Source organism: Miniopterus natalensis, chromosome 2 (genome assembly GCF_054644295.1).
Source record: "Miniopterus natalensis isolate mMinNat1 chromosome 2, mMinNat1.hap1, whole genome shotgun sequence".
NCBI lineage: Eukaryota > Metazoa > Chordata > Mammalia > Chiroptera > Miniopteridae > Miniopterus > Miniopterus natalensis.
Window position 1 is genome coordinate 170622271 of NC_142082.1, and position 17521 is coordinate 170639791.

The following is a 17521-nucleotide window of genomic DNA, read 5'->3' on the forward strand; positions in this document are numbered from 1 at the left end:
ACCCAGAAAGTATTTTTAAGAATATGAGGGGGGGTTTTTTTGAAGTCGCTATTTTGTCGTTTGAAATTCAATCCATCTTGGCCATAGAGTCATAACCCCAGCCATGTCTCCTTACAACCTGGGCCTGTATCTTTTTCTAGTAGAGGTGAGGCCTTGGGGCAGCTTTGCATCAGATCGACCCCGCATTTGCGCTGCCGAGTAGCGTTTTCATCACCAGCTGGGAGAGAGTGAAGACTTGCAGGAGGGGCAGCCGGAGCAGGTCTGCTCCTCAAGTGGAGCTGCGGGCCCCGACAGGCCGGCCGCGCAGGTGTGCGTGTCTGCGCGGAGGCTCCTCGTTGCGGGCAGCTGCTGTTTGCCGGTTTGTCGTAGATAACTCAGCAGCCCACTCAGCCTTCATCGCAGCCTGACAAGACCGGCCCCTGTCCCGTATTTACCGGGCAGAGCGCGAGGCTCCCGGTGGTTGAAGCTGACTTGGCTTGTAAGTGACAGCGTTTGGCGTGGAGGGGATGGTTTTCACATGGAAAGGAAGGAGACGGCTGTCGAACCCAGTGGGCGCGGGACGGTTCCTCCTCCCCAGTACCTCGTCTTTTCCTCTTACGTCGCTCCTTCCCCTTTTCTTTGCCAAAGGAGAAAATGAATGGCGGCCAGGTGGTTAAAGCAGGTCCCCCCGTGTCTTCAGCGTGAGAGCCACGCTCCCCCATCGTCAGAGCTGCTCTCAGTAGAGCGACTCATTTCACTACTTTGAAAGTTTAATATGGGCAAGAGTTTTGGCTGGTGCTTATGTGACCATTAGTATAGAAGGTAACTTTATTGCCTTAAAATGATAATACAGGTGGCAGAAGGGTATATGTTGTCTTTTCTCTGTTAATGATTTACCAGGGTAAAAGATGGACTGAGGAAAGCAAGTGTTTAAAGGTATTTTTGTTGGTAGCCCAGTAAAACCTGTGTCTCTTTTTTTAATTTATTGGGGTGACTTTGGTTAATAATATTACATAGGTTTCAGGTGTACAATTCTATAATACATCATCTGTATGTTGTATTGTGTGTTCACCCCCTAAGTCAAGTCTCCTTCCATCACCATTTACCCCCCATGCCTTCTCCCCCCTTCCCCACCCCCCCTTTCCCTCTGGTAATCACTATACTGGTATCTGTGTCTGTGAGTTTTTGTGGGGTTTTTGCGTAGTCCCTTCACCTTTCTCACCCAGCCCCGCAACACCCCTCTCCTCTGACAACTGTCTGTCTCTTCTCTATACATCAGAATATTCAGGAAATTAAATTCCTTCAAATATATACCTAAAATATTTTTTCTTTTTCTGTTGACCTCACACATCAATATTACAAAAATAAACATTCTTGATTGCCAGAGCAGGCTTGCTGTCGAGGCCTTAGCTCGTTGGAGATATCGATGCATGAGGATTCCACTTTCACTCTTCTGGAGATGCCCGAGTCACTTCCGCCTGTTCCTCGGTGAAGGAGCTTGGTTATTTATTGCGGGTAACTGGGCTTCTTGTGGCGACACAGCATCACTTAGTCACTTAGTCTCTGAAGCCGAGGCCGGCAGCCCGATGGGGCCTCATTTGTTCCCAAGCATATCAGAAGACAGAAAATTGATTCAAATCTAAGCAGAGTGGTAGAATCTCAAAAGCTCTGTCACCACCATTCACTGCAAACATATCTCTTCCTAGAGTGAGTGTTCTGAAAATCTGGGAGCATCGCACTTGTAATAAATATTCCCCTTTTAAAAATTTCAAACTGATCTACAGGGAAGGCTTTAGATGGAAATATGATGCCAAGCCTGTCCTCCCTCCCTCCCTCCCTCCCTCCCTCCCTCCCTCTCTCTGCCTCCCTCTCTCTCCCTCCTTCTCTCTCATATGCATGGGATCTCAGTACAGATTTTTTCCTTTGTGTTTGCACAAGGCCCCTTTGATTCCCACTACCCTCCTATTGGAAATAAAGTCAAAATAATATAAACAAGAATAAATCGCTCTGAAGCTACCTGCCACACACAGTTCCTCTTCAACTCCTGCTTCCCATTACGGCCGAGGGAAGGGAAATGACAGCCCCGGCTTCACGTCTGTAGATTTAGTAGGAGGCACCTGCCCGTGCTTCTGTGATATACTGGCAACCTCCACTTATAGTCAGGGTTGCAGCAGTATTTATTTTTTCTTAATTGGAACCCCACTGATACCCTGTGGGATTCCCTCCCTTTGACAAGGCAATATATCCATATGGACATAGAGCGTAGCCACCGTGGTCTATTGTAATGCTGTGGTCAGAAATATCAACATTTGGGTCAAAATTAAACCAATACCTCAGCTAATGGGGTTCCTCGACTGCTTTTGGATATTATTAGCTCACCATTTTCCTCAGTGTTTGTCTTTGGAGTTAGAGCCATGGCAGCAGAAATTCAAATTGGATACCCTTCCTCACGGTGTTTCCTCTTCGGTTGTAATTCTTCATGGCATTGCTCTGAGAAGTGAGGGGCGACCGGTAGAATTACCAGCTGTGACACATAGTGAACAAATAAACAAGCACAGGAGGTTTGGGCCCTTTATAGAGAAAAGTTACGGCTTCATTACATCTTCTTTGTTAGCTGAATAAATATAATAAGATCAGCTTCATCACAATGCCTGGCAAACCATAATTTTATTAAAATTAAATGAACTAAAATGAAATTAACAAGCAAATCCCCTTTATCTTCGCTTTTCGTGTCAAAACAGGATCCGTGACTTTGCACATCAGAGGGCCACCTCCTTGCCTGTGTCTGTGGTTACCGCGTGTGTATTTGCTTCTCCCTTGTGCTATTTTTATTTTTGTTACTGGAGTTCATGAAGACTTAATCATCAGCCCTCTAATTTTCCAGAAAAAAAAAAAAAAAAAAAAAAAAAAAGTTGATTTATTGAACTGGCTGCAGAGAAAGAAAGAAAGAAGAAGATCAATCTGACATTATAGGTTAATAGCAGGGAACAAAACACATTCATAATGAGAAGAGAAAAGGACTTTCCTTGTTCATTCCCGTTTATAATAAAAAGCCTTTCGCCAAAGTGTCTCAGAAAATAATGCATTCAGGCTGAGTCGAATTACCGCCTAGCAGATTCTATTTATCTGTAGCTTAAAAAGCAGCTGCGTTTTTGTGGAAAGCAATGAATGTGGCAGTCCTACTTAAAGGTAGAAAAAGAACACCCCTTGTTTTGTAATAAGGGGATTTTCAATTTAAAAGAGAGAGCGAGCCTGTTGTGTGAAGTGCGGTTATTACATTCACTGTGTTCTATCTCACCCACCAGGAGGCTAATAATGAAGGGGCCGGGGAAGGAGGCCAGTGCGACGAGGGTTATCTCAAAGCCTCAGATGCTGGATGAGTCGAACGAGGCAGAATCGCTGTTGGATGACATTCAGAAAGGCCGGAGTGATTATTTGGAAGAGAAAAGCCTGCCTATTCTTGTCCAAGGTAAACAGTTCATTTCATCTGTCAGCTGCATGTTTCAGTATAAAAATATGTTTATATAAAGATATCTATTAAGGGTGTATTTTTTTTTTTTTTAAATCATTGTAGGTGTGTGAATATGCCCCTGGCCTGCCGGGTCCCCCGATGAATTACCAGCCACCTGCCTTAGACAAAGGATGCGCCCGGAACCCCCGGCACACCTGAAGCCACGCTTTGAAGCATCTGCCAAGCTCACTTTTAATCATGAGAGAGAAATTACCCACATGGAGTCAGCAGAAAATGAGAAAGTAGAGCTCGTGCTACGAGTAATTCCAGCAAGTGCCAAGGGGCTAGCTGAGGAATGGCTTCGTGAGGTGAATGTCTTTAGCTTGTACTTAGGGTTTGGCCAGCGTATAATCATTTTCTCTTTTAGGAGCGATGACCAGCCCGAGTGTCTTTGCTCACTAAGGAGTGCTCGGAGCATTTGTCAGGATGTCGACAGATTCCATGTCAGTCTTGTCCTCCTTGTTTTGTGCTGTGACTGATTTCACATTTTGCAAATACACAAAACTCGGGTGGAGGCGACGAGGCTCCCCGGGCCCAGGACCGTGAACAGCTGTGTGTCTGTGTGTCTCGCTGTGAGTGCACGTCCGGTAATTTCTGTCTCTGTGTCCGTGATGTGCCCTTGTTCCTGTCTTTTCTCTGTTGTGCACCTCGGCTGGGAGGACTGGCCAGCCAGTGTGGTCCCAGGCTTTCATTTGACTTTTGGACCAGAAAGAAAGAATGTGTCACAGCATGATTAATGGTCAATCTGAATTTTCAATTCCTATGACAGGAGCAGGGGAAAGAGAACCTAAGCCCAGGGATGAGACGAACCTTTTCCCTTTGGGAAGACCGTGATTCAAATTAAACCTCATTTTCAGTGTGAAATTAGTTCGAAGGCCTCTTTTTTGGGGGGGATGGGGGGGAGCTGGTTTAACTCCTTGCTGGCTGCTGTCACAGGGAGAGAGAATCCCTTCCCTCCTGCCTCTGTGCCTCAGTCTGTCCCCTGTAGCCCAGAGTTCCCTTCCTTTGTTTTATTTTTCTAAAGATCAGGTCCAAGAAACCAAGAAAAAGATATTGGATGTTTTACTATTTTTAAACTTTCATTATTCACAAGATAAGAGTCTTCCAAACCATTTTATTCCTTTGTTGCCAATAAAAGAGGGGGCGGGGAGAGAAAGGAAGGAAGGAAGAAGGAATTTTTCTTTTTAAGGGTAATTTTGGATTTTGCCAGAGAGGAAGGAGAGGGAAGCAAGGTGATCTTTGAAGGACCTTTTGGGTGCCCTCTGCTCTATGCTAGTTCCTGCTGGCAGCATGAGCCACAGAGAAAGAACAGCAACCAAAAACCCCAAGTTTTCTCTCAGTTCTCTAGTGTCCCACATAACTGAGTCCCAGGATTGCCATGCCAACCTGCAGCAACTTTGGCTTCAAGGAAGCATGTGCTGGGACACTGAAACTGCCCTTCTGTTCTTCCTGGTCAAAGGACTCAGAGCCCCTGTCGTGGAAATGCCAGCCTGCGTGCCCCTGTGTCCGAGTCCTTGATGCCACAGTTAGGCATCCTTGGGATTTGATACGCAGCTGATTCTCTTTCTGGAATTTGGAAAGGCTAAGAGACAAAGTTATTCTTCCAATGTATTTTCAAAAGGAAAATGTTAGGGCTCTTTAATTCCTCCCCTAAGGGACGGATGGAGAGGTGGGTTGGGGGAGGTGAGCCAGCTGGGGTGGGGGGGGGGGAGGTGAGCCAGCTGGGAGTGGGGTGAGGCAGGGGAAGGGAGGCAGCTGGGAGTGGAGGTAGAGGTGGAGTGGGGGAGGCGGCCTGTAGAGGCAGATGAGCAGCTGTGTTTATTTTAATACATATCATTTAACCCTCACCTAAAAACAAATTGGAGAGGTTTGGGAGTGCATTAATCTGGACCCAATTAACATGTCTTTCTCCTTCAAAAGTGCAACCTGAGATTAATGAATATAAACTAGAGTTTCAGACGCAGTGCTTAAATCATTTGCATGTTTCATGCATGATAATTGAATTTATGTATGCACTCCCTTTCATTTAACTATTTCCAGTCCCCTCCCTGTGATGACAAACCAAGATGTCATTATGGTAACCTCTAGGTGGACAGTGCTTGCCTAGACCTTACTCCTAATGAGAAACTCAAGTTCTTGTTGCTTTTATTTGAATTTGCATAATATAATGTTATTTTAAAAAGCAGAGGGCAGCTTACCAGTCCGTTGACCAGTCTGGGACACTGTTTCGGGAGTTGGTATTAGGCATTACTCCCAGTTTATCTTCGAAAGGCCAGAAATCCATGGCAGTGTACACGCTGAGTCTTCAGTGGTCCTGGAGAGTTGGGTTTTGGTGTGGCCACTTATAAGTGTATTAGTAATTCCACGAATGAACGATGTCACTCTAATACAGCAAAAGAATGTCTTTGGGCTGTGGCCCTGAGTTATTTAGCTCACTGAGGGATTTCGTGCACAATATTGTTTCTGGCAGAGTTAGATATTTCCGCCCATGTGTGGGGGTGGGGGATGGTGTCAGGCTCCATGAAGGGCTGTAGGTGAGCAGTTAGCACTTGTGGTCCCTTAGCATGCTGTAGAGTTTTCTCCCTCTTTCTTCTTTCATTTTCATTTAGGTGTAGAAGTCTTAATGCCTTCTTAGTGCAAACAGGTGCTAAAGATCCCCCCTCCGACCTGCTCCAAAACAAAAAGTCTGAAAGCTGGCTGTGGGCATGTAAGAAAGCTTCTTGGGGGAAGGAGTTGAAACAAGAGGCTTGAAGTAAATCCCCTGGTTTCAGTTTGTATCGGTGATCTGTCTGTCTTCTGTCTTTCCTCATGTGTTTCCAAGTCCCATGTCAAAGTGACGAGCTTTTCTCCAGGAATTCTCCCCAGTGTCCTTTGTTTTTGGTGAGCTCGATGGTTGCGTGTTGCTGAGTGTCTCCTGGTCTCGTTTCCTGGTCCTCGTAGCTAAGAATGTTGCTGAAGGGTGAAGTCTTGTTAATTTGTGATGTCACAATTTAAGTGTGCTTCCTGTCACTTACGTGTAGTTTAAAATGTTCCTTAATGTAGCATGAAATGACTGGTTAGCTTTGAAATGGTTGTGAAGTCATGTGAAGAAAATAAGTTTTGCATCCGACCAAGATAAATTCACTCTAGTGCTTTATGGCTTTTTATTCCTATGTGATAGTAATAAAGTCTCATGTAGGGATGGAAGCCATGAAATACATTGTGAAAAATCATCAACTAAGAAGGGGCCGTCAGGATAGCAAACCTTGGCCTGTGCGGCTGTGGACGTGACGCAGAGATGATTTAGTGTATGGCTTTGCCACATGCTTGGTGTTTCTTTGAGTTTCTTTATCCTCAGATTTCGACAGCTAAGGAATCTAGGTTGTAAGAGTTGACCCATCTTCGTAATCATCGATTTACGTACACATTTGGGTTTGCACATTTCCGTTTACCATACATTTTCCCTCTGTTTTCTGTTAACGAACATGCTCTCGGAAAACTATTGACAGCCCACCAATCTAGTGGGTGGCATTCGGGCCTCCTATGCCTGCTTTCTCCTCTTGTGGCCTTTCTTCTGAAACAAAGAAGAAATTGTCAAATCAGACTTGCCGTCTTGGAAATGTGGTCCAGATTGCTCTACTCCCAAGCTCCAAAAATAAGGTATACATTGAATGGGCTAAATCGATACCCCCTCAGGTCCATGAACCCACCCAGAGGTGTTTTCCACTCCCGGGTACAGTGTAGTCTAGAAACGCCTGGTGTCAGAGGGCAGAAGGAGGGTTTGGGAGTGGAGGCGGGTTCTGATCTCTCTGCCACTCCAACTTCGTGACCTGGGCAAGTCATTTAAACTCTATGACCCTCTTTAGCTTTAAAAATGGGGAGGAGTCATACACTTTGCAAAGTTGTAAGGATTAATGAAGTAATGCACGCAGTGCCTAACTACATAGCATATTTTAAAAAAACAACAACTCATGAAATATTAGGTTTTCTCCCTTCCTCTCTCTCTCCCCTCTCCCCTTTCCTTCTCTTTCCTTCTCATGTCCTTCGGCTACCTTGAGATGTTGGTCTAACCATGACGTCTTTGAGAAAGGAAAGAATGTCTAGTTGTAGCTTCTCTCGATATGTGTCTTAAATACCTGAGTTGGATTAATAGCTTAACTTTTTGTTTTAGCTTGAAAACTGTTTTCATGTTGATGAATGACCGATGAATAGTTTTACTGTTTTCTGTACATGTATTTTTCCTTGAACTATTTTAATATTGACTTTTGACCTATACTCATTGTCACTGGTTTTCTGTATTGTTTTTCAGTGAGAATTCTAATAAAAGCTATTTCTGTTCCAGTTTGCCTCTCCATCTTTTGCCTCTCCCCCACAATGGGATCTTAGCCTGCCTCCTGAAAGTGTCTGGGCTGCCCCAGGAAGATCAATGATGCCTTTTCCTTAGACACTGCCCACTGGCAGTGCTCAGAGAATTGTTTTCTCCCTGCCTTTACATAGCAGTGTGCTTGCGAAAAATTGTCAATTTAGTTGTAACTTTGATGCTAGTTTAATGTATAAACACATAGAGATTATAATTTGTATTTATCACTAAAGTCTATAGAATAATTGTGGGTAAGGAAAAGCATCAGTAAGCATAAGTGCCTAAACTTTAAAAAAGTATGAAATAGATTGCTATAAAAAATAGAGTGTAGTGAACATCAGTGACACCATATTTGTATCCAGAGTTATTTTATTGTAATTTACTTTGCTCTTTAAATCCCATGCTTACTCCCATATATCCAATCCTAGTAATGTCCCTGGTACTTAGTGGGTATTCAACTATTTGTGAATAAATGGAAGGGAAAGATAGGAAGGAGAAAGATCGAGGGAGGGAAATAAAGAGATATAAAAAATATATGATCAGAGAAGTAGAACAAACACACATACACAGTTAACGATCTACTGTAAGAGTGAAGAGAGTTTAATTCTGTACTAGGCCATTCAAGATAAAATGTAACGAGTGGCATATGCAAAATGACTATGGGGACCCAGAGCAAGGAAAGGTCCCTGGAATCAGGGAACAATCCATGTCAGGATTTAGAACATCAGACAAATTTCCATAGGCAAGAGTCAAGGATTAAAAATTAATTGACCCAGGAATTTATAAAAAGTTCAAGTGAGTGAGTGCTTCTCGCAAATTTTTCTTACAAAGTATTCTACCCTGGAGAACGTATTTACTTCTAAATATCTTCACAAGTACCATTAGAAGCAGACAGTAGATTTTAATGGACACACTTACTTAGATTAATTAATTACTGCTGAGTCTCAGTGGGCTGCAATTGGCTATTACCCACGTGAGATAGGAGGAGCTGCCAGCATGCCCGTGATTTCAAGGATGGCCATGCATTTGCTCAGTTCCCCCCTCCTTTATCCATCAGTGGTTATACTTAAACTCCAATACTTGCTGTAACTCTGATGCAACTTGTGCAAAAGTGGTTGTCTCCAGGAAGGGCTCAGCCTCACCCAACAGCTCTGGATATTGAATGTGTCACCAGACACTGGCCTTTCCAAGATTATTAGCTGGCAATGAATCTCACATTCCTATGTAAAGTGCATATAAATGTGGTGGCCAGGGGAACAGGGTGTTGCAATAAACAGTGATCTCACTCAGCAAGCATATGAGTAAATCTCTGTCTCGCCAGTGGCCATGGCAGAAGCCGGAGACACGGCATGAGAAAAGAGTAGGAGTATGAATACTGGGCTAAGCAATCCTTCCCACTTTGCTTCCCCCGCGTGTCCTTATCAGAGGCCTCACTTCATTAGAGGAGCCACCGACGACATTACCTTAATCCATGGAGGATAATATGGGATCTGGGTTTGGGCATTTGAAGAAAAGCCACACATTGTCTGTCCTACACATTCAAACCCCAAATGACTATGGAATTGTGAGACCTAAAAAGGTTAAATAAAGAGTTCAGAATTCTTCTCTTGTTCTTTGGATGGTCCCAGGCACTCTGACTCCATGGCTCAAATAGCAAAGCCTAACATTTTTCATCACAATTTGGACCTCACCAAGTAGGTATGTGCTCTGAGTTGTCTTTGCCCAGTGGAGATGGGCTCATGCTGGCCCACACCCTCACTTGTACACCTTCATCACCAAAGTAACTCACATCTACATGTAAGGCGTGACTGAGGGGGAGGCTCTGCCAGCAGCTCTGGATCGGAGTGGGGTCTACGGAGGACAGCTGAGCCCAGAACCTCAGTGAGCACCAAACAGCATCACCCGCTTGGTCATGAACTTCAGGCTTTCAATCTCTACACTAATTCTTGGAATCATATGCGTCCCAGACTCTGTTCTTATAGATCAGACTATCCTTGGACTTGAAATGCTGATGATAGTCAAAGGGTGAGTGGGATGAAGTTTGAGAAAACCTCCATGATTCTACTAGATGGCTGTTCTCTCCATGACCTTCCATAACAGAAGCTCCTAGACATGTGACAATCCAGGGACAGAGGCCATGGATGCCAGGCCTCCTTACCTTTCTTTTCACCACTAGTCCTTATCAAGACAAATATAAAATCAATTAGTTGGTTTAAGGGAATAATATTAGCCCTCACAGTTCATTCATTCATTCTATTAGCTTTTTCTCTTTTGTGTGTTTAATTAGGCATTAAGGAAAAAAGAACTCCTATTCAAGAGATAAGAAATTATTCTAGGCCTATGTTTTAGCAAGAAATATATAAGTCACTGATTGGTTACCCAATATTAGGTTACACAATGAAGGCTCAATAAATATTGATGACTCTCTCTAGTTGAATTAAGTTCAGAGTCCTTGCAGTGACTGACAGGGCCCCAGAGAGCCTGCACTCGCTCCACCTGTCCAAACTCATCTCCGGCCCTAGGTCATCCAGTCCAGACTCACTGACCCTGCGGTGCTTCATGAACATACCAAATGTGCTTCTAATTCAGAGCCTGTGAAATTTCTTGAAATTTCAGAGCCTGCTACCTAGAACACTGTCTCTGGATCTCTACAGTATCTGTCTCACCCTCTCACTGACTCAGGTCTCTACTCAAAAGACCCCTAATCAGTGGGAACTGCCGGGACTATCCTCTATAAAATAGTAAGTCCCTCTTCCAGACTCCGGCCACGTTACCCTGATCCATTTCTTTCCATACCTAACACTTTACATCATCTAACGCACCATATATTTACCTGCTTTTTAAAAACTGATTGATTGACTGATTGACTTTCCTCACTGGAACACAAGCTCAAGGAGGCCAGGCGATGGGTCTTCCTCTTATTTGCTGCTTTATCTCCATTTAGCCTGGAGTGGTATCTGCACATTGTAGCCACTCAAATATTTGTCAAATGAAGTAATATTTCTCTGGCACCTATGTGTCAAGATACTGGAATTATTTATGATGACAACAAAGAATCACTTGTATTCCTCACATTTGAATGAACCGTGCCTTAGGCATCATCTTCTTGTAACATACATAGTTTTGCTTTTCCAGTTTCCCCTCTTACAAAGAATACTGACATGAGCATCTTTGCCCATCAACTTTCATCCCAGTTCTTCCTTAGGATGGATTCTTAGTTGTGGAATTACTGAATCAGAAGTTAAAGGGCGTTTTTATGGGTCTGTGTGTGTGTGTGTGTGTGTGTGTGTGTGTGTGTGTGTGTAGCAAAGTGGCTCTCCAGGCATATTGTACCAATCCACATCCCTATCAGGAAGTAAACGTCAGAAAATTTTTGCTTGACCTTTTTTTAAAATCAGTATTATGCCGTTTCTACAAAGTTAACCAGATTCCCTTGGTCTCCTGTTTCTTTTGCTTTATTTATCCTGAGAGTATCAAGTAGTGATGGCTTTATTTACTTTGTCAAATCTGATTCCAGGTTTCTAAGATAAAATAAATTATTTTAGAAATGGAAGAAAGTCAGAAATTATATTTTCCAATTCCCTTGTTCTACACATGAGGAATTGAAGTCCTGAGATCATACCACTGGTTTCCAGCAAGGCTAGGCCCAAGGGACTTGGGACTGCTGACTCTCAAATCAGTACCTGGAAATATTGAAAAACCATGACTTAGCTAACAGGAAACAGAGCACACCATGCTGACTCTTAATGCAGTGTCTACCTGTTCCTCATTAAAATTAATGTCAAAATGTCCACACGAGTATCCCTTGATGTTGAGAGGTTAGATATATTTATGGTGTGGAGAATATAGTTTTTAAGTTGAGCTACCTGTTCCACTTGCTGTGGTAACTTGTTTTAGAATCTGTTGTTTATCTTAGTCTCTCTGGCACAAGCTGACTCCTTCACATTTATCTTCTCTCTGAATTTTATAAAGTGATAAGGCAACAAAGAAACAAGTAGCATTTGTTGCATTTCTTTGAATATGAGTAAGACAATTAGAAAGCTGGTCTTTTACCAAAGAAGAAGGTCTTATGTGTCTCTGGAGCTAACACAAATTGTCATTTGGAGACTTTGTGGGAATGACTATTCAAACCAGCACTCACACTTACAATAAGCTCTCCACCTTTGAAGGCATCTGTCTTCACAGGTAAACACACATTGTCTCCCATTTCTCTTTAGAGAAATGGACATAATGAAAAAAATGGAATTATATTTTGCCTTTCCTTTGAAATACTCAAAATGGGCCCACTTTTTTCTCTCACATGCATATTCCTTTCTAAGATTTCAGACAAGGTATTCTTACTTATTCATGAATTGAATTGTTATAAGAATGCCGTAACTGAAGCCAAACAGTGGTTAACCTCCATGGTAAACAAGCACAATTAACAGTATCCTCATAAAAACCATTAGTATATGAATATGTGTTGTATCCTGAGCGCCTACTCTAAATGCAGGAAGTCTGAAATTCCAAACAATTTGTGGAAAACATACTCTTATTTACTGATAGGTATTAATGTCTCTAAAGAAGATGTAAGAGCCCAGGCTAAGCAAACAACTAACTCAAGTTGACAGGAGACCTCCAAAGGGCACTAGAATGAATGAATGTAAAAGTTGTCCACCTTAGCACCATAGTTATATGGTGTGGATGTGAACACATGGGTGTATCTGTTAGTTTCGGGAGCACACACTTATTTTAAATGCAAGGACAGAAAACTGTGAAGCTTACCTGAAAGAAACCAGGCTTTGCACGCACAAATAATACACATGATTTTGCAGATTTCTTGGTTATGGCCCCTTTTTATCTAGAATAGAGAAAATAATCACAATAAATATTTCCCTCTGTTTTATCAAATCCAAATCTTTAAAGCCAGCTGGACCCCACCATCTGCTCAACCCTCTCAAGTCTAGCAAATGATCTTGTGTTGAGACGTTTAGGACCTTATCCCCTCTCACTCCACCTCTGTACTATACGGGAACTAAGAAAACTACAAGCCACCAACAGCCTGTTTCAGGCCATGACTTTTACAAACATCTTGATGGATCCCTTCCACAATCTCACCAGGGAGTGATTGTCCACATGTTTTCATGCAGATTTGCAAACAGGGTCTGAGAGATTGTGACTCACCAGGCTGCTTTTCACAGTGTTCCCATTATCTCCCCGAGGTCAGTCCTCAACCCCGGGGCATGACTCATGCTAGGTGTGCAGGTTATTAAGATAATGTCTCAGCTCCCAAACTACCTTCTAAGTTTTGTTTGTGGTGATACAGTGGGATCCCTTCACTCTTACTTATCCTCAGATCTGAGTTCCTGCCCAACAGCACCCCCCCTCCCCCGCACCCCTGCCACACAAACCCCTTTCCTTGTTTCCTCTAGCAGTTGAATCTGTGCAGGACAGGGAGGACTTGTGACCCCCAATCACTGCTCTCTCTTGTGCCCCAACTGCTGTTTTTTGTGCATTGTTGCCAACCTTTCCCATAATTCTTGCCAAAGCTGAGAATGATGCTAGGAAAGGCGGAGATGGCCCTATGAGAGCAAAGCGTCCTCTGAGTGCCCGAGCAGTAAGCTTCCTGCCTCTCGAGAGGGAAACGAAGCTTCAAGGGTCACTGGGCCCCTGTGGGAGGCGTCCTAGACCTTCTCCACTTCCTCATGTAGACAATACAGTTGAGGAAGGTCTGTATCTTAATTCTACTAGGGCAGTTGACATCAAGAATAAAGGAGAGCCCTGGTTGTGGGTTCAATTCCTGGTCAGGGCACATACCTAGATGGCGGGTTCCATCCCCAGTTGGAGCACATATGGGAGGCAACCAATCAGCGTTTCTCTCTCACATCAATGTTCCTCTCTCTCTCTCTCCACCCTCCTCCTTCCCCTCTCTCTAAAATAAACAAAAAACATATCCTTGCGCAAGGATTTAAAAAAAGAAGAAAGGAGAATGAAGGACTAGATATTTCAGAGTGACTCAGCTACCCTTCTGTAATGCACAGAAGCTTTGAGAAGAAAATACAGAGCACATTACTTGGCTGGTGAACTTGACAATGGTATTACAGACAAAAGTCCCAACTCTGTTCCCGGCTGGATGTGTGACCATGAGAAGGTCACTTGCTCTAAGCTTGAGGCCCAAGTTTCTCATCTGTAACCTGGGATAATTTCCATCCTGCCTTCTCATTTCAGGTTGTTTCAAGGCTCAGCTCAAGCAACCCATAAGCAGACATACTTTAATGAACTATAAGACACTGGAGATTCAGCATCTAGCAGGTTCTTAAGTTGGAAATTGACACAAAGTGGCAAAACTGTAGTTTCTTTTGATTGAAATTTAATGGAGATTTTAAGTTTATTCACATGTTCATGTGCCAGGTTCTGTGACAGGGCTGGGGATGTTGCCAAGAACAAGGCTGCCTCAGTCCTCAGTGGGGACGAATGGCATGGGAGGATGTCACAAACTGAATAAGTGGTCAAAGCAGAAAGAATGTGACGAAAGTAGATTTAGGAGGAGGTTCCTTTGGGAGATCAGGGAAGGCCTCCTAGAGAAGTGACATTTAATTCTGGTTTCAGAGGTGGGCAGCCACAACTTCCTGAATATTATAAAACTAGAGGGCTGCTACTTCCCCATTCTCTGATTTCTACACCTTAAGATTCAAAGCCACTCCTTCTCTCACACAGATGCAAAAATAAAATTAAAAGGAATTCTTAGGCAAAAGATGGTAATTTTTTGCACAAACCATTTTACACTGCGATCCTTCTTGGCTGTCCAAGCAGGGAGATGCAATTCCATTTTTCCTGATAGGTATAAAACAGGAGCCATAGCTCCATATTTTTTAGGGAAATAAAATTTATTTCCTATTGTATAAGAAGACCAAGGACTTCTCTCTAAAGGTTAAGGACAAGTCAACCCCTCCAGCAATTTTCCTAAATAAATCTCCCCTCTTCTTCATGTGTAAAACTTTTTCAGAGAATTGTCATTGTGTGTGACAAGCTATTTAACCTCCCTATGGAGAAATTGTAAAATGACAGGGTGTTTCTTATAAGGTTGTTGCAAGGGTTAAATCAGTTATGACTTAAAGTAGTGCCTGGAACATAGTAAATGTTTTACAAGGGTAAGCTAATATTATTATAATTATAACCATCATCTCCTTTTTCTTACCTCCTATTTACTCTCAGGTGACTCCAATTTGCTTATAACCCATGACTCATTCCATAAACAGCTCTACCTGAATCTAAGGACTATTTTCAGTTCTCATTATTGACATCTCCATAGCAATCCACCCTGTCTCACAGTGCCTTTTAAAAATATGTATTCTCTTCTGTTGACATCTATGACACAACAATTTCCTATTTTTCCTTTTGATCTCTCAGGCTACTGCTCCATTTCTTTTACTGGCTTTTCCACCTTGGGTCAAACATTCACCATGAGTCATTCAAGACGTGGCCTGTGTATTTTCCTCTTCTCTCCCTATGGAAGCCTTTTTAGGCCCATGGCTTCAATACCTTCTTCCTCAATCTCTTTCCTGAGTTCCAAATCCACATAGATAACTACCTTCTAAACATCTCCACTAGGATGTTTCAAACATATAACACGTTCAAAACAAATTAGTTATTTTCTGCCCTAACCCTGGGCCTCCTCCATGGTTTCTTATCTCAGCAAATTATGTCCATTGCCTAGAGTAGAAATCCAGGAATTGTCCTTGATACACTTCTCACCCTATTTCTAATCTAATTTCAAGCTATATCTCTTATGTGTCTATTGAATCCATCCACTTCTCTCTGCCTCCACTGCTACTACCCAAGGTCATTGTGCCAGATGACTGCAATAACTGGCATATCCAGTTGTTTTCTGCACCATCTCTGGGCCTCCAGTCTCACATGTATCAAGGCAAAGCTCTTCAAGTCAGACATGTCAACTTTCTCACCTTCTTAAAACATTTTTAGGGTTTTCAATGCTGTCAGAATAAAAGCCAAAGTCATCACCATGCCCTCCAAGGTACTAAAGGATCTGAGCCCTGTCTGACTCTCCCAGCTCTCTATCCCCATTGCTCTGTATATTCCATCCAACTGAATGTTTCTCAGTCCCCCAAACATGTTCATTCTTTCCCACCTGTTCACATTCATGGCTGCCTCCACCTGGAAGGCTCTCCAAGCCCACCACTCAACCTCTCTCTTTCTAGGAAGAGGCATCTGGTGAACCTTCGGACTCTCCTCCGTATGCCAGCTTCCCCACCTAGACCAAGTTCAACTGTCATATGTTCCCACCAAAGTGTGTTTCTTTTTTCCAGGAGATTTGACTCAGTTTGTAACTAATAATTCATTATGTGATTAATTAATGGTTTTGTTTCAAAATATAACTTAGTCTCCATGAAAGAAAGGGCTGTTTCTTTCATGGTCTTGCCCCTAGTTTTCTCCAGCACTTACCAGAGGGTCTATTACACAGAAGGAACTCGACATTGGTTGAATAACTGAATGAATGATTTTTTCCTATTCTGGGTTATGCTGTCAGAATATTTCATGTTCCTTTTCAAAACCCCCAAATCCCCTCCAGAGCTTGATCTTACCACATCCCAAGAAAGGTTTGAAGATTATAATTTTTTGGCTAAAACATAGCCAGAGTTCCATTTAATAGATGGAGTTTTCTTATAAAAATGAGATTTACTGAAGCAGAAGTTGAAAGAACTTGTGTAAACATTCTCAAATCAAGTATACAAGATTCAAACAGGAGTGCAGCTGCAATTAATTTGAAACCTAAATTGTATTTCTACATCAACAAAGTTATAGAAATAACAAGTCATTAAGTAATTGCTATTGTGACATAGATTCATGCTATAGTTGAAGTACTTTGCACAGCTGTAATCTTAAACTACCTTGAGGTTTGTCACATTCTTTAACTTTCTGATTGATTAAATGGATTATTTGACATTTTGGCAGATCACAGAAATTGCTGAATAACAAAGACTCCTTTCATTCCTCATTATTTGCTCTTGAGCTTAATGTAAATTCTTTAGAAACAAAGGTGTGGTATTTCCTTTTCTACAATTTTATTTCAGTGTTGTATTTTCACTGATAATAGTAGCAGTTCCTACATGAAATTTTCACATTATTAACTTAGCATTATCTCTAATTAAAATGCAATGCATAATGAGATATGAACTTCATATCACATTCTGACTTTTATATTCTTGTCATTTAGAGGATTACTTACTTTTATATTCTTGTCACTAGAACAAAGGATTTTTTAAAAATCTCACAGATAATGGAACATTTCTTTGGTTTTGGCTGCTGCTCGTGCCTGCATCCTTTGGGAGAGCAGGTATTTCCAGGTGGCTGGGTAAATGATGGTTTGGACACTGTTTACATTGATTAGACTGGCCAGAGGAGGGCCTTTTGGTTCCAAGCTCATTTCCTCTAGTCTATTCAGTTAGTACTGATTATGTAAATCATCCACCGGGACACCCACAGACCTTTGTTTACAGCCTTCATCCAACTGCTGACTTACGTGGAGTTCCTTAGCGTAGCCTCTCTAACCAGATTCTCATGTTTCCTCAGAGGGAGAGGATATTCGTTATCGGGTGATTGCCCAGAAAGTCTACCCCAACACACATTCTCTGAGTTTGTTTTAAGTGATAGGACCTGAACAAGGCATTAGAAACAGACACCGAAAAGACGCT